This window comes from Eschscholzia californica, unplaced genomic scaffold (assembly GCF_041429995.1).
Source record: "Eschscholzia californica isolate CP2 unplaced genomic scaffold, dmEscCali1.0.p SCAF_1, whole genome shotgun sequence".
Taxonomy (NCBI): Eukaryota; Viridiplantae; Streptophyta; class Magnoliopsida; order Ranunculales; family Papaveraceae; genus Eschscholzia; species Eschscholzia californica.
In genome coordinates, this window is record NW_028238198.1 from 86,024,779 (window position 1) to 86,045,101 (window position 20,323).

Below are 20,323 nucleotides of genomic sequence, written 5' to 3' on the forward strand. Positions count from 1 at the left end.
ATTGCCCGCGAGCCCGAATCCGTCCACGGGTACCCGAGCCCATATCTGACCATGGGCACCCGCTACCCGTCGCGGGTAGATCCTGCCCGGGCCGCTGAGATTTGGTGGGCGGGCTCGGGTTGAAGTCTTTGCCCGACCTCCCGCCCACACACGAACCCGATAGGGCAAGTCCGATGGGTGCTCATACATTTCTATATGTTTGTAGTTAGTTAGGAAACCCAAAAGAAAAAAAAAGGCCACTTCAAATTGCGGAAAAGACGTTGGCCGTTAGATGAAGGAACTCTTAAGTATTTTTCATCCGCTGGATTTAGGGTTATTTAATCCTAAACCACCAATATCTGTATTATACATACCCCTACAGACCCAAGTTCTGCCTTTTCTACTTCTTTTCTTAATGTTGCCCTTCTTCTCTAGGTCTCTTTCTTCCCGTCTCTAGATAATCTATCTCTCTCTGTTGGATCACTTCTCTCCATTGATTTATAAAGTGCTAAATAATTTAAGTGTAGTTGAGAAATAATAGAGATAGGAAGAGGGAAATCGATTGAGTTTTCATAATTTTATTCTATTATCTCTATCTCTCCTCTTATCATTTTTAATTGTTATATACATTTTATTTTTTATATTTTGTAATGTTCTATATCTAACACTTCCATATTTATATTTCTGTTCTCAAGATCCATTGTGGTTCATCTTAGTTGTTTTTACTACAAAGTAAACGAGCACAAATCTATAACAATGATAAAAAAACAAACATAAATCATTTTGATCTAACATTAAACAAAAGATTAACATATCTATTGAAACATGAAGAAACAAATGAGTTGTTTTCCATGTACAAACAAATTAAAAAAATGAAACAGAGTTGACATTTATGAACATTACTCGTTACCCAAACCGCCCGTTTCCCGATAACCCGACTCCTTAAACTGGCGCGGGCGGGCTTTGAGCACAAGAAAAATAGAAATAACCCGCCCGATCTACCCGACTACCCTAATAGCCAGAGGTAGTTTCTGCCCAGCCCGCCCGAGCCCGAGGTTAATTTACCCGTGGACGCCCATACCCGTCCGATTTCCACTCCTAGCCAGGGCAGCCCCTTTAGTAGGTTGGGCCTGTCCGCCCAATGCACATGGCCGACCCATCTCTTTAGGTTCGGGCCTTCTTTCTAGCCCGATTCTTCCTATCTTTGTCTGTATTCTCTTCGAACCTTTTGGGTTTATTAAACTGGATCTAATATAACCTTTTGCCTAGTTTCCTCTAGTCTATCTTCGATCAAGTCACCACTCTTTGGCGTAACCCATTGTAGGATTCGGTCGATATTAGTTGCTAATCACCGAATTGATCCCACGATCGTAGTTGGCTTCTAGCTAAGCATTACGATACCTAATTCGACCGGATTAGATGATCTTTCGGAAAAAGTCATTGTAATACTATTCGAAAAATTGAGTGCCTTGTCATCTTGGTCCAAGGTCACTCCTTCAGAAGGACATCTCCTTCAGACCGAGAGGACATATCCTTCAGTCTTCCACTTGTACTTAGAACAAGTGCAATGCTCGATTCCCATGTCTCTTTGTATTTCATACCTTTCAGAGTTTCTTGATTCAAAGAACAACTGTCAAAACAAATGAATAACTCTTAATCCATTTGAGCACGACCATGCATTTTCAGTCGTTACTCCTCAAGTGACCTTGAGATACTAATCCTAACTTACTTAGGAGGACATAATCCATTCTTGTACTCCCACTCAGCTTCATGTCTATCATACCTCACCCGTTTTTCGTCTTAGACATAATCCTAATATACAGATCTTAAGAACGAAGGATTGGTAAGAGCTGACTCTTCCATAGAAGATTGTTGGAGCTGTCAACACGAATGGAGATGAGGTTTGAGATGTTAATGAGAGAAGGGAGAGTGGAAACAGTGGAGGAGGCTAAAGGATGGGGAATAAATGACTGTGGGGGAAGGAGTGTTGATAGTAGAGTCGCCCATTAGAACAAATAAAGAAGGAAAGAAGAAGAAAGTGGCACTGAAAACCAAAAAGAAAACTTAGAGAAAAGTGGCTCTTGATACCATGTGAATTGTTGAAGTCAAGATACCCTCAATGAAGGGTATGAGTTGTATTTATAGAAGAAATAAGATGATTACAATTACATGTCTACCCTTGACAATAAGATAAATACAATATTTATATACATTTACACTAACATTTATAACCTCCTTTTACGGCGCGACGTGTAGCGGGATCAGAGTTTAGTATTCTTTACATAAGATGTTGAAAGTGTCTTGAATATGCGTTGATATCTAACGGGAGAAGAATAAGTTCGTCCTGTATAACTCAAAGAGAACTCTCGATTGCGAGTTCCAATTCGGATGTTGTCACGAAACGAATGATGAAAAGAAACCCTTCACATGGGCCAAAGTGAATTTATTAGGGTCCTGAACGACCTTAGAGAGGCATAGCGCCATAGCGTTGCTAAACCAACACAATTGACGTGTCATGTGGGGCCTTTTGTCTTTTTGCCCAGCTGGAGGGGACAGATCAACTAACGGTCTCCCAAGGAAGTCCGTCTAGACTAACAGTTTGGTCTTTGTATTTGTTGAGAAGACCATTAATTAATTTGTGGGTTCACTTTTATAAAACAAACTGGACGGGGACATTTGTGTTTGTAATTCAGAACAATTAAATAAACAAATCGTGAAATTCACACCTTTTTAATGATTGATAGAGATTAGTATAATTAAATATTTAAAAGATCAACATTTTATAGTATCTAGGATTTGTCATCGTAATATATATATATAACAGATTTTCATGAGAACAATTTTATGATTTTACCTAGTTGGATTGGAGTGGGCAGTCAACCGAGATGTATAGCTGGTCATTACCTGTATGTTGCTTAAACATGGCCATATTAATACCTGGATCCTAATTTAAATATTGTTTCACATCTTCTGTTTACCTATTTCAAAGAGAAATATATGGTTCGTGCAACTGATGTATAGATACAGGGACGGATCTACATGCAGGCCAAAGAAGGTCACGGTCCCCCTTGACTTACTGCTAATTGATTTAGAATTGTTGATTGTCCTCTGATTTATCAGATTAAAAACTGCAAGTCAAACTCATGACACATATGTAGCGTGGCTGAGATGGTAGAGGTGGTACATTGGTAGGCTTAGATTTTTTTCAAATTTTATAAGGTTTTTGGGTGGTACATTAATTCTACTGTGTTACCTAGCCAAACTTTCTTCCACGGACTGATGGAGATAAGATGCACTTCAAAAATCATTTAATACAAAGCATATTTTTCAATCGGTAGGGATAATAAACCGGACCACAGTTTTGCAACTTCTCTTTGTCCAACACCTAACATAAGTAAAAGAGGTTTAAGAATCAGTCTATTATAAAGAAAATCTAAATTAATTCTATGAATCAATTAATTAGGAGAAATCCGTCCCCAAATCATTCAAGATGTTTATTTGAAGTCTTCTTTTTAATAACACTATGATAGTACTATCCTACATTTGTGGATGAATCATTAATTACTCTGTTTTTTAAAATGGGTAATTTGTTAAGTGGTCCCCTAGTTTATGACAAACTTCCTCTCCAGCCTCTTAGTTTATCTAAATTGTCCAAATGACTCTCATTTTGCCATTAGCGTCACAACACCTTTAATGTCAGATTTTTTTTATTCCAAAAATGTCTTTCCTTGAATTCTTTCAGATCAACTTAATTGTTTCTCTTTGTAAAAACTCTCTTTGGTTGATATTCCTCAAATATGTTCTCTCTCTCTCATCAATGACCTACAACTCCCAAAAACAAAACCCTAAAACAGATTACAATAGAAAAACACCCAAAAGACCAAAAACACTAAACCCTAATTTTAAAAGTTTAAAATTAGGGTGAGAAGAACAAAGGTTTCCCGAATTCATATTTTCTTTCTGAAAGGTATGGATTTGTGATTGCTGATGAAGCTTTTTCGATTGCTCGTGTGATTGAAGATGAAGCTTTCTCCGACGCCTCTCAGCATCTGCCGGTGATGATAATACTAGTTCCACCACCGTTGAAGATGACAGAATTGAGATCCTTCAGATTTACTCCAAATAATCAGGAGATGAAACAAGGTCATGTGACCGAAACATAAAAAAAAATGAACCATCTGGATATTTTTAATAAATTAGGGGCTATCACGAAGCTTGTCATAAACGTGGAGCAGGCAGGGCCGACCTAAGCCCAAAGCTACCAAAGCGGTGGCTTTGGGCCTCATCTTTCTGAAGTATTTACTAGGGCCCCAAATCTGTTTTTGCCTTTAGTAAAATAATCATAAACAAAATAACGAGCAACAAAATTAGCTCTCCTGATAACTTGTCTTTACACACCTCAAGAGGTCATGAGTTCTACTCCCCATCTCTTTATATTTTAGTACATTATTATATTCATATGTTTTTAGTTCATTTTAATTTTCTTCAACACTGTAATAAAAAAATATTAGCCACATGTAAAAAAAAAATGAGTTAATTTGTTCGAATTGATTATATTTTGTTATATGAAATTATTTACGCCCAAATTGATATAGTTGTTTGTTCTTTCAATGTGATACTTCATACTTTAAATGATCACGACATTGAAAAGTTTTTTTTTTGTTGAAAGATGACATTGAAAAGCTTGATATGCAATATTAGGTTGTCCACACCATATAGCAATCTTATAAAGTGTCATTATATATGCCTTATGATTTTGTTCACTTATACCATGTAACTAAATCAACTAAAAAAATAATTTGTTTGCACTTAATTTCTCTAGTGTAACTGATTTCAATAAAAATGTTGTTTATAATAGACCTAGGGTTTTAAGTTAGGGAAATCAATTAACATTTTATTTTAAATTAATAAACAAGCTTCTACATTGATGTAATCTTTAGGCTCATCCAATTTTGGGGCGATTATGGTCTATACTTAATGTGTTGTCAACAAACTAACCAATTGGCAATATATTATTTTCCACCTTTGAAGAAGCGCAAAACACACTTCAAACAACATAATTTTATATATGTGGTGTGCTTTTAGAAATTAAAATATAGTTAACACAATAATTGAAAAGCGATTGTATTAAAAAAAAATTATGTGCATGTCGTTTACAAGTTTTACATTTATTTCAAATATGCACTAAAAATGTTTTAGCGTTAGATCAATTCCTAATTGATAATATTACTTGTGCGTTCGTTCGTAATCTAGAACTTATAGACTAGTCTAGTCTCTTTCTTTTTATCAATATTTTAAATAAAACTTTTGCAAAAGTATAGAATGCAGCTCCGCTATTGAAATTAGGGACATGTTGGGGTTGTCAAAGTTTCAATTCTTCTTCAAAGACTATTAGGATTTCTGTTTTTACTTCTCATTATACGTAAAAGGGCCACAATTTTAACTTCGCTTAAGACCCTCTAAACACTTGGGCCGGCCCTGGGACGAGGAAGCTCATTTTTATTTAAAAACAGTAGCTAGGGTAGGTAGCCTTCTGTTATATTGGTATTAATTCAAACCCACTATTCACATATTTTTGGGCTACAAGTAACTAAGCTCCAATTACTAATTCAATGCTTAATCATGTGTTGAATCCCAATTATTTATTCTAATTTATTCTTAGGCCACATTGATATATATATATATATATATATATATATATATATATATATAATTATTTCACAGCTAATATGACTATATGAGGCACCTCTACGTAGGGGTGGGAATCGGTCCAGACGGACGGAAAACATACACTAACTTAACCGGTTTGGGCGGAACAAGCACAAGTCTTAAAAGTGTTTACTCGGGCATCCGGATAAAACGGGCGGACATTTCAGATTTTTCTCCAACAACTTGTCCGTCCGTGACCGTTTTGATAGTTGGACACACCGGATATCGGTCGGTCGGGCACCGGATATTGGTCGGTCGAGCACCGGATATCGGTCGGTCGGACACTGGTGACTAATGAAAAAATAAATAAAATTTTATTTGAAATTAAAACTCTTTAGTAGTTAAATACAGCTTTCTAAACTCCCACTTTATAGTCCAAAAAGTAAATGAATACAAAATTAAAAGATGACCATTGAGATAATTCTTCTTCTCATGGATTGCCATCGGTTTTATTATTCTTCTCTTGGATTACCATCGGTTCTTCTTCTTTTCATGGATTACGATCGGTGTATTGTGGATTCTAAAGTTACTGATGAGATATTGAGATTTTGTAGGAGAGGGAAAAATTAGAGAAGTAGAGAGGCGAAGAGAAGATTAAGATAAACGATTTCTAGGGTTATATATTTTTACTCTTGAAATCTAACGGTTGTAGCTAACCCTAAAAATAAGGCTTAAAATCAATCATATAGGCAGGGGAGTATAACGAGTAGGATAAACAGACAGGTGTGGACGGATTCGGTTGGACGGACTACATAAGCGGGTGGACTCGGTCGGATCACTGGATAAGGACCTATGCCCGCGTCCGTCCGCTTAAGCTCTTTCGGTTGGGCGGGTACGAACCGATTCGGGCATCGGACGGTCACGGACCCTTCGGACTCGGACGGTCGTGGACAGGTTGGGAATTTCCGAGCCAAAATCCCACCCCTACCTCTACCCTCATAAGCAACGTGCTAGGCGTGTTGACGACCCACCCTCAACTGGTTAGAATTAAATGTTTATTATCTAATTCGAGAAGTAATAGTCATGATTATATAATGTATATGTGTGTGTGTATATATATATATATATATATATATATATATATATGCGAAAATACATTAATTAGCTCTTAAACAATATGATTAACAAACACTAAGTAATAAAAAACGATTAGCTTCAAAATTTTCGCAATAAATAAGAGTCTTTTTAGCTTCTTACTGTAAGTCAATGCCCAACGTGACTTGCTAATGGGCGAAGAAAAAAAATCTTAAACATGGGAGACAAAGAATATCAAAATCGTATTTTTTTAATGGTAACTAATAAATCACAACAAAACGTCAAAACTTTGAAGTATTTTCACGTTTAGTCTCTGGAATAAACTGTAACAATAACACGGTCCTTCAATTAAAGATATTACACGTGTACAACACCGTCATCGGATACAACAACGTAGTTTTGTTGGCAAAATTGGTAGCCTAAGAGCATCTCCAATGAGACACTCAATCTGTAACACTTAGAGTGCCACATAGACTTTTTGGATTTTTTTTTTAAAAATCATCTCTAATGGAACACTTTATTAGACACTCTAATATGAGGTGGACACATTTATTATAGAGAGCCTAGAGAGAGAAACTCTAAAATGAGAGTGTCTACTTGAGACACTCTAAGTGTTACTTTTAAATTTCAACCAATAAAAAATCTTGTTTTTCAACTACTTTTTATCTACTAAATTAAAGAAGGACATGTGTATTAAGTATAGACACTTTAGAGATCTCCATTGGAGACCAAAAAAAATTAGAGTGTCTCTATATTGACATTTTGGAAAGAGAATCTCTATTGACCCTTGACAACTAGGACTTTTAGAGTGTTTGTTAGAGTGTCCCATTGGAGATGCTCTAAGGCCTAAGCACTTATGATCACAAGAGCAAACTCTTTTGTTGGAACATATATCTTAAATCAATTTGTTTAACTTCTGCTCCATATAATTGGTCTTTATTTAACATACTCTAATTTTGATAGTCCAATAACTTTGTCTAGTATTTGCATAAAAGGGAGTAATATATCAAGTCTCCCAAATTGAACCGTGGTTTTTCAATGTCTCTTCTGCTCCCTCTATGTCTCTCGAAACCCTAATTTTGAATACAGATCTATACCAATCAGAGAAGTTTATTTCGAAAAATGTTACGCTAAGTATGAAGCAACACCATATATTAATTAAGTTGGTCTGGTCTACGTTCATTTTCAAAATTTCAATTTCACGTGACTCTTTGGGGTCATTTTTTTTTATGTTGGGGTTGTATGTGGCTTGTTTTATAATTTTTGTAACGCTTTCAAGTCAGTTTTGGCCACTTCGTTACTGGCATAACTTTGGGCCGTTGCTCAGTTTTGGCCACTTTGCTACTAGCACAACTTTGGGAGTTAAACAACGTCGTGGAGATCAATGCCTAATGCTCTGGAGATGGATCTTCAAAGGTTACACTGACTACAGGATCATGGATCTCCGATCAAAATTCCATTAAACGTTACAAAACGCTTGTAAGGAGATCTTCAAAGGTTGGAATTGCATTTCAAGTAATAAAGCTAATGCTCTCGACATTTTAAAATGGCGGTGGGAACCTAATATGTGTGATCTTCCTCAAGTGGTCCGATTCAGTTTCTAAAGACACTTTAGAATACTAATATTGGTATATTTAATTTGGTCGATTCAAATTTTTTTAGTTCTCGGTTAAGAAAAAAAAAAGTTTGTTTTTGGTGAATTAGGAGATTGTACTTTTGAATTGTTTTTGGTGAATTAGGAGATTCCAACCAACTCATTTGGGTACAGTCACTGTGGTCTAAACCTAACTCGCGGAAGTTCTCGTCCATGAGTTCAACGAGTTCGTTTGTATTGTCACTGAGGAACAAAGTGGAGAATTGAGCTTGCACTGTGCCATTGATCTTGATAAATTCAAGTCCAATGTATGTCTTCGGGGAGCCAGTCAGCAATGAATTGCCATCGATGAACAATGTCTATAGCACCTTGTTCATGTCTCTTGGTGATGATAGCAACGGTTACTTTAGCTGGAACAGGAACTGACTTAACTTTCCACGAAAGAACAACTGAACTCGATGCGCCTCCTCCTCTAATAGCCCAAAATAGATCTTCTCCCATCGTTTGTTTGTCAAGAATTTCACCATTAGCATTAACTATGAGAGCATCGATAATCTGATCAGATGCCAGACCATATTTTCGAACTAAAGCACCACGTCCCCCACCACTAAAGTGCCCACCGATCCCAACAGAGTGGCACAATCCACCCGGGAAGGCAAGCGTTTTCCTTTTCAGTCCAATTGCATCGTAAAGTTCGCCTAGGTTTGCACCTGCTTGAACCCATGCAATGCTATTCTCAACATCAACATTAATTGATCGAAGATGGATTAAGTCAATTAACACAAATGGATCATCATGAGCATAAGAAAGTCCTATGTCATGACCTCCACTTCGAACTTTTACATCTAACCCGTGTTTACGAGAACAAAAGACAATTGCTTGAACTTGAGATTCATGTAAAGTTGTAACAATAAATTGAGGTTTTGAAAATGTTGGTGATGAGAATCTAAGATTTCTTGCTGAGGATTCTAAGATTGTTAAAAAAGATGGATTATTTGGAGTGAAGATAGGGATTGAGTTTGGTTGTTCATAAAGAGAGATGCAAACGACGAAATCACCATGGGATGAAGAAATTATTGAGTACATTCCTCATGAAGTAGGAACCCTAGTTATAAATACAGAGAAAGTGAATAGTAAGAGAACTCTTGAGCTAATTGGTAGTTAGAAGCCCATGATCTTGGAATTTGAAGAAGACAATACAAAACAGGAACTATGTTTTTTTCGTATGTCACTGTGGTGTCTATTTGTACAGTTTCCAAAAGTAGAACATTTTTTCATTACATGTCACTAATGTGAACACCATAAGTTTTCTAGGGTTATTGCCATAGGTAACGTCTTCAATTCGTTTCAATTTATCATCTAGTAAGCTGTTGACATAGACTTGCATTGGGAAACTCAATTATAATATCTAACATCAATACTCACCTAAATACAATTGGTACCGGAGCCTTGTTGAGATTGAACGAAGAGAAGATGGGATCGAGAAGTGGTACAGTCAAATCAGGGAAATATGAGATAAAGAAGTTAAATGAGAAAAACGATTTTTCTTATTAGCGGATGCAGATGAAGAATCTGTTAATCTCGCAGAAATTACACAAGACGTTGACGGGAAAGAAATCAGGAGATATGTCAGATGGGGACTGGGAGGACTTAGATCTCGAAGCACGGGAAACCATTATGTTGTGTCTTGAGAGGGACGTGGCGTTCCTAGTAGATGAAGAAACAACGGCAGCGAGTGTGTGGTTAAAGCTAGAAAGCAATTTCATGACGAAAACTTTAACGAATCGGGTCTACTTAAAATCCAAATTATTCACATGTAGTATGAAAGAGGGTTCTTCTGTTCAGGAATATGTGAACAGGTTTGACAAAATTATCTCAGATTTGAAGGATATTGATGTTAAGGTTGAGGATGAGGACCAAGACCTCATATTGTTACTTTCATTACCTAAATCCTATGAGAACCTTGTTCAAACTTTGATGCTTGTTGGTGATAGTCTAAGCATGGAAGAGACGAAAAATTCGTTATTAGCTGATGACCTTCGTAAGGTTTCTACTAGCAGTATGACGTCAGGTGGAGTAGACAAGGATCAAACACAAGGGTTGTTTGCAACAAGGGGGAGGAGTAAAGAAAGAGGAAAGGGAAAGGGCGGGAAATCTAGATCGAAATCTAGAGGCTCTTTCAAGAAAACGTGCTTTAGTTGTGGTGAGCTTGGCCACTTTAAAGCGGCTTGTCCAAGAGAAAGTTGAAGCAAAAGAATAAAGACTATAAGGAGAAACAAGAGATGCAAGAGGCGGGATATGTGTCAGAAGACCCTGACGAATGTTTCTCGGTAACAGAGGTGTCTGAGAAGATCTCCGATAACTGGATGCTTGATTCAGGGGCGTCACACCATATGTGTTTAAATAACAAGTGGTTTACTACCTATAGGAGTATAGATAGCGGTACAGTTATAATGGGTAATGATAATATATGTAAAACTATGGGACTCGGAACAATACGTATCAAGATGCACGATGGAGTGGTAAGAACATTGACGGACGTAAGACACATACCCGATTTGCGGAAAAATCTAATTTCCCTCGGTGTGTTAGAGTGGAACGACTGTAAGATAATTATAGAGAATGACTCCATAAAAGTCGTTAAGAGTTCTTTGGTGGTGATGAAAGGTACTTGTTACAGTAATTTATACAAACTTTTGGGGACAACAAGTACGGTAGATGTAGCAGTAGGAATCAGTGGAAGGGATCCAACGGCTAGTACGAGGCTTTGGCATATGCGCCTTGGGCATATGTCAGAGAAAGGTCTATCTTTGATGTGCGGGAAAGGCTTATTGAAGGACATAAAGAAGCCTTGCATGGAGTTTTGTGAGCATTGTGAGTTCGGGAAGGCACACAGGGTGACGTTCTCTACAAGCAAGCACAGGAGCAAAGAGGTATTAGACTACGTACATACCGATGTCTAGGAACCGGCAACGTTAGCTTCCAAGGGTGGTTTCAAGTATTTTGTTACATTCGTTGATGATCATTCGAGATTTGTCTGGCTTTATTTTCTGAAGCATAAGAATGAGGTATTCAACACGTTCCTGGTGTGGAAAGCAATGGTTGAGAATAAAACTGGTCGAAAGCTGAAGACGTTAAGATCTGATAATGGGACCGAGTACACGGATGGGGCATTCAAGGAGTTTTGTAATCAGCAAGGCATTGTGAGGCACTGGACAGTAGTAAACACACCTCAGCAGGATGGAGTCTCAGAGAGGTTGAACCGTACACTACTTGAGAAGGCTAAATGTATGCGCTCCAATTCGAGATTAAGCGTAGAATGGTGGGCAGAATCTGTTGCTACAACTTGTTATATTGTGAATAGGTCTCCACATTCTTCTTTAGATGGCGGCATACCTTACGAAGTGTGGTCAGGTGAACATGCAGATTACGGGAGACTTTAGGTTTTCGGTTGTACGACCTTTTACCATGTTAAAGGTAATAAAGTTGATAATAGAGCAAAGAAGGCAATTTTTTAGGATATGCTACAGGAGTCAAGGGTTATCGGCTATGGTGTACGGAAGATAAGAAGTTTGTAATCAGCAGAGATGTGGTGTTTGATGAGTCATCTATTGTAGCTATGACAAAAGCTACGGTGCCTAGTTATGGTGATGTTGGGTCTACTAAAGCTCAAGTAGTGGAAGTAGAAGCCGAAGAGCAACGGGTTTCTAGGAATCATGATCAGGTGGAGCATCAGGATAGTACTCAGGATGAAGAAATTGATGGACATGATCATGAGGAGGTTCAAGGAGAAGGTACACTAGTTTTACAACAACAACGGGATGTTTCGGTACACACTAGGCCAAAATGGTTATACAAGCTGGTACAGAGGTTAGGGTCAAACAAACCTCTTAGGCATTACGGGCAGACAAATGTAGTTGAATATGCTTTTTCGGTGGAAGACGACGAGCTGGTCACTTTCAAACAAGCTACTACCGCGGAGGAAAGAAAGAGTTGGTTGGTTGCTATGCAAGAAGACATGGAGTCTCTTCACAAGAACAAGACATGAGAGGTTATCCCATTGCCCGAAGGTAAGTCTGTTATTGGTTGTAAATGGGTGTACAGGAAGAAAGAGGATTCTTCCGAGATCAAGGGTACAAGGTATAAGGCAAGACTAGTGGCCAAGGGTTATGCACAAAAAGAAGGGGTCGACTACAATGAGATTTTCTCCCCGGTCGTGAAACATACTTCTATTCGGGTGTTATTGAGTATTGTTGCTCACAGTGATCTTGAGCTGGAACAACTCGATGTTAAAACCGCCTTCTTGCACGGTGATTTGGAAGAAGAAATTTATATGGCTCGACCCGAGGGATACAAGGTTGAGGGCAAAGAAAATCAAGTATGTCGTTTGAGGAAGTCTCTTTACGGATTAAACCAATCCCCTCGCCAATGGTTCAAACGATTTGATTTTTTCAGGCTAAAACATGGTTTTCGTAGAAGTGACTATCATTGTTGTGTATACATCTAGAAGCTTCGTGAAGGTGACTTTATTTATCTCCTTTTGTATGTGGATGACATGCTTATTGCTTCTCGAAGCATGGTGGAGATAGATAAGTTGAAATCTCAACTCAGTCAAGAGTTTGAGATGAAAGACATGGGCGCTGCAAAGAAGATACTGGAATGGAGATTAAGAGAGAACGGTCAAGTAAGAAATTGTACTTGAGACAGAAAGGTCACATCGAACGAGTAGTCTCTCGATTCCGGATGCCGAATGCGAAGGTGGTGTCAACACCTTTTGCACCACACTTCAGGCTCTCGGGAAAACAATCTCCTCACTACTACGGTGGAGAAGGATCATATGAATCGTGTACCGTATGCTAGTGCAGTTGGCAGTTTGATGTACGCTATGGCGTGTACTCGTCTTGATATTTCTCAGGCGGTCAGTATGGTTAGTAGGTTTATGACAAACCCGGGGAAGACACATTGGGAAGCTGTGAAGTGGGTCTTGAGGTACTTGAAGGGTACCGTTGATACAGGTTTGTGCTTTGGTGGAGACACATGTCAGGTAACCGGTCATGCTGACTCAGATTATGCAGGCGATCTAGATAATAGACGATCTACTACTGGTTATGTATTTAGGGTACATGGTGCTCCAGTTAGTTGGCGATCGATGTTACAATCTACAGTTGCGTTATCTACTATGGAGGCCGAGTATATGGCTATGGCCGAGGGTGTGAAGGAAGCATTGTGGTTGTGGGGTCTTCTGGATGATCCAGGGATTAAGCAGGAGTGCATAGAGGTATGGTGTGATAGTCAAAGTGCGATTCACTTGGCGAAGAATCAGGTTCATCATGCTCGTACTAAGCATATCGATGTTAGGTATCCCTTCGTACGAGATGTCGTAGAGGAAGGTGATGTTTCTCTCTTGAAAGTTCACACAGATGAGAATCTCGCAGACATGTTGACTAAAGTGGTGACGTGTAGCAAGTTTCAGCATTGCCTGGAATTGCTACAAATCGGTTCGTGTTAAGTTGCCCGAAAGGGCGTAATGGCGACAAAGTAAACTTTATGTGAAGGGTTGGTAGAACTACGGTAGGCTTGCTCCTATAAAAGGGTACGTAGGCAGCCATAGTCATATGGTGCAATCGGATGAAGTTACAAGAAGCAGGTATATCTTACAAGGAGTAGAGCTCGTGTTCGCCCAAAATTTGAAGTATATCAAATTGAGTACGAGGTGGAGAATTGTGAGAGGCGGTTGGTGAAAAGAGGCTCAAAATTGGATGTTACTCAATATTGTAAATTGGAGTCTCCAATTGAAGCAATTGAAGCGGGTGGAATTTGGAGTACGTGGTGAGCATCCAATTGGAGTCGGCTTATACTATATATAAATAAGGGGTTTAAGTGCCAATTAAAATACACAACACAACACAACAACTACTCAACATTGAGTGAGAGAGAGAGAGAGAGAGAGATGAGAGAAAAAAGTTTTTTTTTTAGTTTGAAGGTCGCCACCCGGAAAATTTTACAGCCGGCGACCTTCATCGGATAAGAGACTGGTGAGGTGGAGGGAGAGAGAGAGAGGTGAGTTGGAGAGAGAGGTGACGTGGAGAGAGATGAGTGGTGGAGAGGGAAGTGAGGTGGAATTTAGGTTTTCTTTTTTATGTTATTTTGAAAATACATTAATAGAAGGGATAGTTATGGCATTTGTATGAAAATAGGGGACTATATTTGAATTTACAAAAATTTGGGGATCATATTTGAAGTTGGTCACAAAGTAAGGGGCTAAATAGGAATTATCTCTACTTTTATAGTAGTTCTTATTCAGTTCATGAATTTTTAATGTATCTTTGTGTTATATGTATATTCTTGTAGTGTATGTAATAAGAGCTTACAACGAGTAACCCATCCACACTTGCAAAAGTTGGTAAGATTTTTTTTTGTTTTTGGATAATGGCGATTTTCATTGAATAATCATGACATGGAATTACAGTGGAGACTACAAAATTATCACACACACAAAAAAAAAACAATCAAATACAAATTAAGTCTGCAATTAAAAACAAATCTAAAAGTGGAGTATTTTTCTTCTTATCCAACGGGAAACTCCAATGGAAAATAAATCATTTAATGAAAACAATTAGGTGCTCCGAAGATCTCATTGAAGATCCTACAGTTCCTCTCCAACCAAAAAACTCAAAGAACCCACATGATCATGACATATGAACATACCCATTTGATGTTTTTGAAACCGTGAGCTCGAAACAATGGTCTTCACTGGAGACAGGGGCGGACCCAGAGAGGGTCTAAAGTTATATAGTTTTTCCGAATAGAACTAGCAAACCCTGGATATAACATTAAGTATGGAATGGTGTAGTGGTAATAGAGTATGGTGATGGTTTTGGAGACCCGAGTTCGAGTCTGGGAGCCTTTCATTTATTGATTTTTTTGTGGGTAAATTCTTGTATGCCCCCTAGTTTTCAATTAGCTGTCATATTAACCCAATGTTATTCCTTTGACCCCTTTATTTATAGATCATGTCATCTTTTTGCCTTTATTCTTTGTCAATTCACTATTGACTCCCGTAATGTTGTTAGAGCTAGTTTTCTTCGTACTACCATTTTATGCCCTTCTTTTTAATTCATTTTCTATATATAATTTTTTTCTCGACAATGTTTCTAAATTGCGTGTGTGTTAGTTTCTAACTATTTTCTAAAATGAGTTTACACTCTCTGTTTCCTTAACTTCTTTATATATTTCGAATTATAAGACTACTTATTTATATTGGTTATAGTCAACATAACTCGCAAGTTAATAGTAGTTGAGTTGGCTTAGAACTAACAGTAATGTATAAAATCACTAGCTCGGACGCACATCAAGATTTCTAGACAATTTACAACATATTATAACTAAAAGCAAGGTCGACCCAAACATTCCGGAGGCCCCAAGCGAAGTTAAAATTTGTGTCTCTAATATAGTGCAAATTTTAAAAAATAAATAAAATTTCTAACAGTGCTTAGAATAAGAGGAATCGAACCACTGACCTCTTACACAAAACACATGCTCTTATCCATTAAGCTACATGTTAACTCTAGTTTTAAATATATTTGAAATATAAAATCATTTTGAAAATATCATGCAAAATCCAAATTTTGAGGCCTTTAACTACGTTGCGGCCCAAAGCGATCGTTTTGGTGGCTTTGGGTCTGTGCCGTTCCTGACTAAAAGTGCCCCCACAAAGAAGATTTTCTGGGTCAGGACTGGAGAGACACCCACGTTACCTGTGACTGCTTAAGCTTTTAGTAGTTATATATCGTCTTTGTTTGTGACACCTATATAAGCTCAAACACTTTGATCATTTCCTCATAGTCTTGGTGGATTTTAATACAACAAAAAATATATAATTTGTAATTGCAAAATGTATTGGGAAAATCTAGAGGTAAGTTAATTAGTTGTAGTAGTCTCCAAATTAATTAGACTACGAGATAAGTTTAGACTTTATAATTGATTGGCTTGTAAGTTCTAGTGTGAAAGTCTCTAGGCTCAACTAATTGGGCTGAATCCTCTGCTATAAGTAAAGGTGTTCTGGTAATATGTTCAAGTTATATATATCCGACCATAATCTTCCTCGCAGCCAACATCTATTGTATTTCTTTGTTCCGCATTATGCCTCTTTACTTGTGAAAGTAATGTTCTTGTATAATGTTTATTTTTATGAATTAAACGGTTAATTTTGATTCTTATATTAGTTAGTTAAATATGTAGTTCTTGATGATCCAAAAAATAGTCATCAGTTGATTTAGGACAATGAGTCAAGAGAAGACTAAATACACGTGGGTCAACTTCGCATCAAGTCAGCAAGCGATGTCGAATCCAAAGGAGGTTTGGCACTCAAGCCTGGAACGGGGGAGTTAGTATGATTATCCTAGGTGCTAATGCCCTGCCATTACTCAAATACAACCAGGTCTGCCCTGTGATCGACGAGAAGGCTAAGGAAGTCCATGTAAGCAAGGCCGATACCTTAAGTCTGAAACATGAGAAGGTAGGAGCGTGCCTCACACTTGTCGACTTAATCCCGAATCTAATCAAAGATCTCAGTCAGTAAGGATTTCAAGTATTTGCTTAACTTGGCCTTCAAGAGTTTTCAAAGGAGGAAACATCTTCGGAACTCGGAAAGATATCTATTGATCCTAAAATAAAGGAACTCTTAAATATCAAAGATACGGGATACCCCCAAAGAGAAACTCTAAATATCTTAAGGGTTATTTCCCTAATGGCCCCCTACTTTGTGACCAGCTTCCCGCCTGGCCCCCTACTTTACAAGAAATACCCATATGGCCCCCTAAAACCGTTAACTTTAATTTTCCGTCACTCTCTCTCCTCCATCTCTTTTTCTCTCTCTGCCATGTCACGCCACCTCATCACCATCTCCGGCAGAGGTCGCCGGCTGGCCAAATTTCCGGCCGGCGACCTTCAAACTAAAATTTTTTTTTTTTTTTTTTTCTCTCTTCCTCTCTCTCTCTCTCTCTCTAAAATTACTCCGGCGAATTCGCCGGAGTAATTTTAGAGAGAGAGAGAGAGAGAGGAAGAGAGAAAAAAAAAAAAAATTTTTTTTTTTTTAGTTTGAAGGTCGCCGGCCGGAAATTTGGCCGGCCGGCGACCTCTGCCGGAGATGGTGATGAGGTGGCCTACTAGATGAGGTGGCGTGACATGGCAGAGAGAGAAAAAGAGATGGAGGAGAGAGAGTGACGGAAAGTTAAAGTTAACGGTTTTAAGGGGCCATATGGGTATTTCTTGTAAAGTAGGGGGCTAGGCGGGAAGCTGGTCACAAAGTAGGGGGCCATTAGGGAAATAACCCATATCTTAACTACGAAAGAGTAGTCTCAATCCCAAACGATGGATCTCAACCGCCTCATCCTCACCGCCTATCAGCAGTCGGCCAAAGCAGCCTATAAAAGGGCCTCAAATCACCTTGAACAAAGTAAAAAATTCCAAGGTTCAATCAATACTTAATCTTTTATCTGTAAGGGCAATTTAACTGTCTTGAGCGTCAAAGAGGTTTTCGAGCTCCTTGCAAATTCCCCACCCTCCAGATTTTCAAGAGCGGAAGCAAGATTGATCGTCATGAGAATCAACAGAGCAAAATCATTCATCCGCAGGCAGGGACGGATCTATATGCAAGTCAAAGGGGGTCATGGCCCCCCTTGACTTGCTGCAAATTGATTTAAAAATGTTGATTGCCCCTCTGGTTTATCCATGAATAACGTTCAAGTCAAACTCATGACACATATTGATGGGCCTAGAAAGTTTCTTAAATAGGTCTACACCCGCAAGTGCACGGGTGTCAAGTTGTAATAAATTCCGGTAAGACCGGTTCGTTCCTCAGAGACTATTTGAATCTATTCTAATAGGAAGTAATAAGATTTTTAAAATGATTTGGTTTTGGTTTTGAAATGAATTAAAGTAAAATTACGGAAGAAAATAATTACAAATGATACAAGGAACTCAAATGGGGTAGAGCCTAGGGTTTTCTGAATCCGTCCCTCAAACAATTCTAACGACAATTTATTTGGATTTAATTAGCGAATTCTTTATATAACTCAGATTCTAGTCCATGAACGGTCTAAGAACCCGGAAGATTTTATCATTAAAAAAACTGTAAAACTTACTAATAAATTGTACCGAGAAAATGATTATGATGAACTTCATCTAAGACCCTAGATAAAAGAGTTATTTACTCATGGCAATTATGATAAAATTCGAAAAATTAAGTAAGAAATGAAAGGAGAAAACATAACTTTTTCAAGCTGGAAACAATTTCCTTCTGATTTTCCCCTGGCAGCCAAACACAGCCCTGAGGGAAAACGATTTTCTCGTCTTCTCGGAATTGAATTCTCTATGGGAAAATTATTTTCCCACATATTTTCTCATCTTCTCCAACTCTTTTTCTCTCTCTAACTTTCTGTAATCTCTCTCTTTCTCTACTATAACTCTTCTTTTCTCTCTCTATATCTTATACAATTGAAAATGAGAAGTCTATAACAATGAAATTACTGAAAATCGATATTTCTTTATAAACCAAAAACTCAAATAATTCACTGATTTACTCTCTCTCTCTCTTCAATCAAACTCTCTGTTTTATCTCTTCATTTCTCTCTCTCTCTTCACTAAGAAAAACCAAATACAAGAAATAAAACAGAGGATCACCTCTTTCTCTCTCTAGAAAAATGATCAAAAACAGAAAATTAAATCTAACTAGCTAACTCTCTCTCTCTCTCTGTTTTCTCTGTAATGGGTGATGATAATGGTTCTGTTCTTGTTAGCCGTGAGATGATGATGATGACAACTCTCTCTCTCTTCTTCTTCTCTCTCTCTAATCTTCCTCTTTAATTGAGCTTGAGAGGATGAGTTTTGACCCCCAACCGAGATACCTCTATCCTGCCTTCTCTGTCCTCTAAATAGCCGAAATACAAATCAATCTCTCTCTCTAGAATCTCTACTGTGAATATCATCCAAATCTTCTCCTTCAATCTCTGTGTAGATTTCTTTCAATCGAATCTTCAAAGAGTATTTATGAATAATCGAAGGAGATGAGATGGTTGATAAACCTAGTTGGTTTATCAAGAGAGAACGAGAAGAAGAACAAGAGAGATCGAGAGACAGAGAGGTATGAGAGAGAGGAGGGAAACCAATTTAAATTAGATTCTATATTGCATGTATAAGTGGTTACATCTTGATATATATATATATATATATATATAGGTACAAAAGAGATAAAATACAATCTAAGTGAATCTAAGTTGTTATTGACCGAGTCCATGTGGGTTGTGTGTGTGTGTGTTTCGGCCGGGTGTGACCGAGTGGGTCGAGTATAAACCTTAATACTCCCCCTCAAGTTGGAGCAGAGATAGTAGAAATGCCCAACTTGCTTATTATCCGTTGAAACGCATCCGCACCTAGAGGCTTCGTAAGAATGTCAGCTAGCTGTGCCGTCGTAGGAGTGTATTGAGTTGTAATGAGCTTGGTCTTGATCTTCTCACGAACGAGATGGCAGTCAATCTCAATGTGTTTTGTTCTTTCGTGGAAGACTGGATTGTCGGCAATGTGGAGAGCCGCCTTGTTGTCGCAATAGACAGTCATTGGTTCTTGGTGAGTAATACCAAGGTCATTGAGAAGGAATTTGATCCATTGAAGTTCACAAGTAAGAGAAGCCAAAGCCCTATATTCAGCTTCAGTAGAAGAACGAGCAATCGTAGATTGTTTCTTTGATTTCCAAGAGAGCGGGCTACCACAAAGAAAGGTAATGTAACCGGTGGTAGATTTTCTGGTTGTTGGACAACCAGCCCAGTCCGAATCACTATAACCAGATACATGTAAAGGACTGGAAGAAGAAAGGAAAATACCTTTACCGAAAGAACCTTTGAGATAACGAAGAACCTTATGAGCAGCTTCAAGATGAGTACTTCGTGGAGCTTGCATATACTGACTTAATGTATTGACTGCAAATGTGATATCTGGGCGCGTCACAGT

General features: G+C 38.1%; 1 pseudogene; it reads right to left on the reverse strand.

The window, feature by feature from the left end:
* Nucleotides 1-8,614: 8,614 nt before the first annotated feature.
* On the reverse strand, nucleotides 8,615-9,403 carry LOC147570530 (tetrahydroberberine oxidase pseudogene; annotated as a pseudogene).
* Nucleotides 9,404-20,323: the final 10,920 nt, after the last annotated feature.